The sequence below is a fragment of the Anas platyrhynchos genome, chromosome 3, assembly GCF_047663525.1.
Source record: "Anas platyrhynchos isolate ZD024472 breed Pekin duck chromosome 3, IASCAAS_PekinDuck_T2T, whole genome shotgun sequence".
In the NCBI taxonomy this organism is placed as follows: domain Eukaryota; kingdom Metazoa; phylum Chordata; class Aves; order Anseriformes; family Anatidae; genus Anas; species Anas platyrhynchos.
The window spans coordinates 19,942,916-19,948,927 of NC_092589.1; positions in this window are offsets into that span (position 1 = coordinate 19,942,916).

Genomic DNA, 6,012 nt, shown 5'->3' on the forward strand with positions numbered 1-6,012 from the left:
ACCCGGCCTTCGAGAATGGGAGAGCGATGTGAGGGTGTGGGTTGTTACCGAAATAAAAAGGCAATAGGGAGCGCGGCAGAGAGACTGGGGGAAATGGCCAAGTCTTGGAGTTCAGTCTGACCTTCGCTTGCCTCATGGATCAGGGGTGAATAAAGGAAAACTACAAGCTATTTCACATTACTTGCAATCGTTATGAGAAGTTTAGACCTCTATTTGATTAAAATTCAAGTCTAGTATAGCAGCACGGTAATCATGTAAACAAACTTCCTCAAACATCACAAAAATCGCTCCCGTCCCTCTGTTGTTGCCTATTAGGTTATCAAGCAACAGTAACACGAAATTCAGGTTCAGGCAGCTCTCACCTGCTTATCATTTTTGGGGGCAGAGGCATAAAAAGCAGCAGTCACTTATTTCCCTGTAGAAAGTCATTTATTTCCCTGTAGCAGTCATTTATTTCCCTGCTGCTTTCGCTTAGGAAGAGCACCAAGTGCAGACACTCAGTATTTTAGGCAGAGCTCCAGCTTCACCTGGTGCTATCCCTGATACCTTACACACAAAGGAAGGAAGGGCAGGGTGGTGTTAAAGGAGATGCAAGGTGTGACAAGTGAACCATTCCTATGGTATATATATACACCATACTGTGGAATATATGATATACCACACTGTATATGGTGTATATGCATGGTATATTGCACTGTGATATACCACACTGTATATCATTGGACAAATTGGAAAACCCTGCAGATTCCAATTCTAATTTGACTGTCGTATTCTTTTTCCCAATTTTACTGCATAAGACTGCTGTTGACCAGTACTGCTGTCTTATACCTGTAATCCTGGTTCTCCACTTTGCACACAGAGACAAGTTCTTTTCCAAGATAAAACTAGTTTAGGAAAACTGATAAACTGCATATTTGGCTGTATACCTCACTAGCAGAGAATCGGAACTTGTTGCTAGGCCCATTAAAGTCACTGGAGCTACATGTAGGTTTCATCCATATGGAGTAGTTTGCTGAATTAGGAGTAAATGTGTTTTCGTACAGGAGAATCTTCTTCATTTTTCACTAAGGATCATGAGTGTCTCCCTCACTGTTTCCTCACTCAGCACACTCCATTTCTGTCATGTAACAGACAGCCATCTTTGGTAGTTTACGCTTTTCATAGAATCATTAAGGTTGGAAAAGACCTCCAGTTTCATCTGGTCCAACCACCTCCCTACCACCAGTGTCACCCAATAAACCATGTCCCTAAGTGCCACATCCAGCCTTTCCTTAAACACCTGCAGGGACAGTGACCACCACTTCCTGGGGCAACCTGTTCCAACGCCTGACTGCTCTTTCTAAGCAGAAATGTCTCCTCATTTCCAACATGAACCTTGTCTGGTGCAACTTGAGGCCATCCCCTCTAGTCCTATCAGTAGTTACCTGTGAGAAGAGGCCGACCCCCAGCTCCCCACACTTTCAGGTAGTTGTAGAGGGCAGCTTTTTCTTGCCCACCTTTCCCCTTCCCTTATTACATTGGCATTCCAAATTCTAGGTTCATTCCCCTCCCCTTCCTCCAGCCAGCTGCAGTCAGCGGTCTGTCTGGTCCTTAGGCCTTGCAAGGAATTTGCCTGTAAGGCCGTGTGACCCGTAATTCTGATGCAGATTTTCCTCTTCTCCAAAATCATGACATTTTAGATAGTCACACTGAGTAGTTTTCATTTGCTTTATTAATCTGGTGGGAGATTTTTATCAGTAGCATCCTGTTCTCATATTTTTTCCCTCAAATATCATGGAGAGAAAAGGTTTTTTTGTTTGTTTGTTTGTTTTCCACTTCCTTTTTCAAAAGAGAGCTGAGGCTTCAAAGCCACCCCAAGTCCCTCACATCAAGGCATGTGGATGGTCACTTGAGTTGGGCAGCCTCTCAGAAAGTAACCTATCTGATTCAACAGCAGGCCGCAGATACCCAAATCAGCATGGCCATGTGGATTTCAGAGGCTTTACATGCCACCTGCATTTTGACTAAAAGCCACGCTGATAATCAGGCTGCAAACAACAGAGGCAAACCTTTTAACCTACCTTTCAGCAAGGTCTTGTCCTGCTCTCACTACCAACTTTCCCTTCCCAGCTGCTGGGCAGGCTTTGTCTCCTAGGGACTGCGGGTATGGGACCAGCTAGCAGCTTTTGGAAGTTAAACTCACAGCTTTTTTTTCTCTGTTAGAAATACTACTTTCAAGTATGAAGGGCTCTGAGAGAGAAGACTATGTGACTTACACAACTAATCAGATCTTTGGCCTGGAGACATAGGTCTGCAACTTAAATAGATATTCTGCAACTTAACAAGGGGTTTTCAGAAGCAGTATGTGTATTGCAACATTCAAGAAAGCACGTGGCACTTGAGGCCGTGGGTATATGAAACCCCCCAGCTGTCTTGCTGTGAATGCATATTCTGCCTGCCTCCTTTGGTAGTTTTCAGAGACAAAAAAATGGCTTAATTTAGTGTTCCTTTTCTGTATAAGTGGATAATAGGAAGACAAAGAGGTATTTCAGTCCATCCATCCTTGAGAGTTACTACCATACAGCTTTCAGTCAGCTTTTCAGTCATGTTTTACTTTTTTTTTTCCCTAGCTGCATCACATGAAAAGCATCTGACCCAAGAGCAAGTTAACAGACTCTTTGAGCAAACCCCCACACTGTATTTATATTGTCGTCAAAATATTTCTGTTTTTTCTCTCTTCTTTAAACAGATTTGTGAAGCCATTTCCTTGAAGGATCTCTCACAGATAATGTAAAGCATGCCAGTTCCCAAAACGATTGTGTGACAAGCTGCATCACAACTCTATGATTTGGGGGATCACAGTCTCGCCAGAAGCAGTTGTTGCCATACTTCTGGTTGTTCTGAAGCACCTAAGGACTGTCCTGGTTTTGACTATAGGATAGAGTTAATTTTCCTCCTAGGAGCTGGTATGGTGCTGTGTTTTGGATTTAGGATGAGAATAATGTTGATAACACCCTGATGTTTTAATTGTTGCAGAGCAGTGCTTACACTAAGCCAAGGATTTTTCGGCTTCTCACACTGTCCTGCCAGAGAGGAGGCTCGGGGCACACAAGTTGCTGAGAGGGGACAGATCCAGGACAGCTGACCCAGACTGGCCAAAGGTACATTCCATTCCATATGGTGTCATGCTTTTATTATTATTATTATTTTCTTTCTTTTCTGTCCTAACAAACTGTCTTTATCTCAGCCCACAAGCTTTTACTTTTTTTCTGATTCTCTCCCCCATCCCACTGCACAGGGAGGGTGAGCAAACAGCTGCGTGGTGCTTAGCTGCCAGCTGGGTTAAACCACAAGAAGGACATGCTGTGGAATTGCCCTACTTTGTTCAATTTTTGTACTTACAGCTTTACAGTAGGAGGTCCTGGGGAGCTTTTGGTCATAAACTGTTACAACCATCCAAATATATGCAAGGAATTGTGACTGTTTTATTTCAGGAGGTACAAAAGCTGCAAATAGAACTACTGATAAAAATTCAAACACAGAAATGTTCCCTTGGCTTTCAAATGGAAACAGATACAACACCATCTCTAATAAATAAATAAATAACCTCTTATGCTTATCCAGAAGATATGAGTAGGGCCAGGCCTAGTGTATCTGAGGTTTTATACTAGAATAGACAGTACTTTGAAAGAGTCTTGCTTGGTCTACTCCACTCAGTAAATCTCTAGTCCCTCAAGGGAAGTTGATTATTGAATAACAAAGTAAACCTCTTCCTCACAACTTAAGGAAGTCTACTCATTTGTTAAATTATTTAGCATGCAGTCAGGGCTCATGATGGAGTGCCAGCTATGGAATGGTTTCATTTAAATTGTAAGAAGATACTGACCAGTGGGCAGCTGACACTGTTATGAGTGTTCATGCTGAACATGTCTCCCATGGTGTTACACAGACCTAAGTCTCATGGTCCATTGATTCCAGCATTTGTAGCATCATAGAAACCGTGTAGGTGGCTGCTTTCTAATGTATGTAGAAATGAGTTAAACATGAGATCGGAATCAAACAGACAAGGCCAAGGTATTGGCAGCAGAAGGGGAATTAAATCTGATGAGGTCTGCGGTCAGAAAGCAAACAGTGATACATCCAGATCAATGTAGTATCAGCAACGTCTTGCTCATTCAAACAGCTTGTCCTGTCTCCTCATATGTGTGTTTTGTACAGTTCTGCTAAATAAATAAAGTAAAATAAATCAAGTACCTTCTTAGGAGGCAAATGCATTAACCTGCAATGGAGTATTATGCCTTTAAAGCTATTGGTATCTCTTTTGCTTTCCAGATTTCAGGACAAATCCTTCAGGCAATACCAGACTCCAAGAAGTCAGCAGATCTGTTTGCATGACTAAAAATCCTTTGAGTTAGCGCTGCTCTGAAGTCGATGATAAATCAATAGTGACTTTGGCTGAAATTAGGTCACTCCTAGAGAAAAGGAAAACACGTGCCTAACATCTTTTAGGAATGCAGATGGCAGACAAAGCAAGGTGTTCCCCATAACAGTGCAGATGAACCTGTACCATTTATTTGGGCCTTCTGCTCGTGTAGCCACCATGGGGAGGATGTGGGTGAGATGTGTAAGTTATACATTAACATTGAAATAAGTGTTTCCACGTTGTATTTCAAGGAGGCAGACTGCTCCATATCCTATAACAGAAAGTCTCACTGTATACACTAGGGGGCAGAGGCCTTCTGTGCACGGACATCTCTGCAGTTGGATTAGCTGTTTGACACGAGCACAATTCCAGTCTGAACTCTGTTACACATTGTGATAATCCTTGGAGATTTTATTGTCATCAGATTCCTGCGAAATACATTAGGTGCACCTATAGCCCTCTGTGGAGAACTAATCTGTGAAATGTCTCATGTTGCAAAGCTCCTGGCACTACCAGAGCTGTTGTTCTGAGACCAGTTGTTTGTCAGATTACACCATGCTATTCACACGCTTGGTTTTAGCTCTGCTAGTTTCTGCTGCTGCTGTTGTATTGTGGCTAGTGTGCCCATTGCTGGAGCTACAACTGTAGCAGCAAAAGCAAGAAATCAGAGAATGCAGCAAAAATATATTTGTCGTTCCCCTGTAGGGTAAGGGGGAAACGTCCTATTTTGTTTTTTGTTAAAAAACAAAACCCACAAGGCTTTATTTCCCTCTGTTTCTTAAATTTACTCCTGTCTTCATGTTAAGCAGCAGCTTTCCAAGGGATCCGCTGTCATACTTCTGTAAGTTTCTTTACATGGAAGCACTTGGAATAGTTTATTTTAATAACTTTTAAAGTAAATTAATTAAGTTTGTTTTTAAACCCTTCCCCTTCAGCAGGAGTGGCCATTCCTAAAATAGCCTTCTCAGGCATGTAGTTTATTTAACTTTGCATTAATACCATTTAATCAAGCCTTGAATTAGGTTTTGAAACAACTCAGTTAAACTGGTTCAAGCCAGTTTGATTTTCAGTTGTGCAGTAGCTGAAGAGTTTATTTCATTTTAAGATAAATAAGAGAGTTCACATGGGTTTCCTACTGATCAGACAAAGGAGTTCTAAGTCAAATTTACGGTTAAACCACCGCAGCTTTTCGAAACCTTAGGGTTTTTATTTTTCTTCTTGTACAATGAAACCATAAGTTGAAAAAAAAAGAGAGAGAGAAAAAAAAAAAGCTTTTTGTATTGAGGAGGTTCAAGCTTAGGTCTCAAATTAAGGAAATGCTAATAACTAGCACCTCCTCATCTTCTTTATAACTTCCCCCCCTCATCACCATGTGACAACCAAAAATTGCTTCAAGAAGAACTTCGGAAGATTTTTATTTTTAAATTCTGCAAGGTCTTACACTTTGCTAATGAATCATACTCCTTATCTGTAATTTTTCACAAATGCAGTTGCGCTTGCCATTTTCCATTGCATTGCTGTATCTCACCCAGATCACCTTGGTGTTCCTCCCATGCTGTCCCAGCGGTATCACTGTACATCTCACAGCTGTTTTCATCTAACAGCAGCAT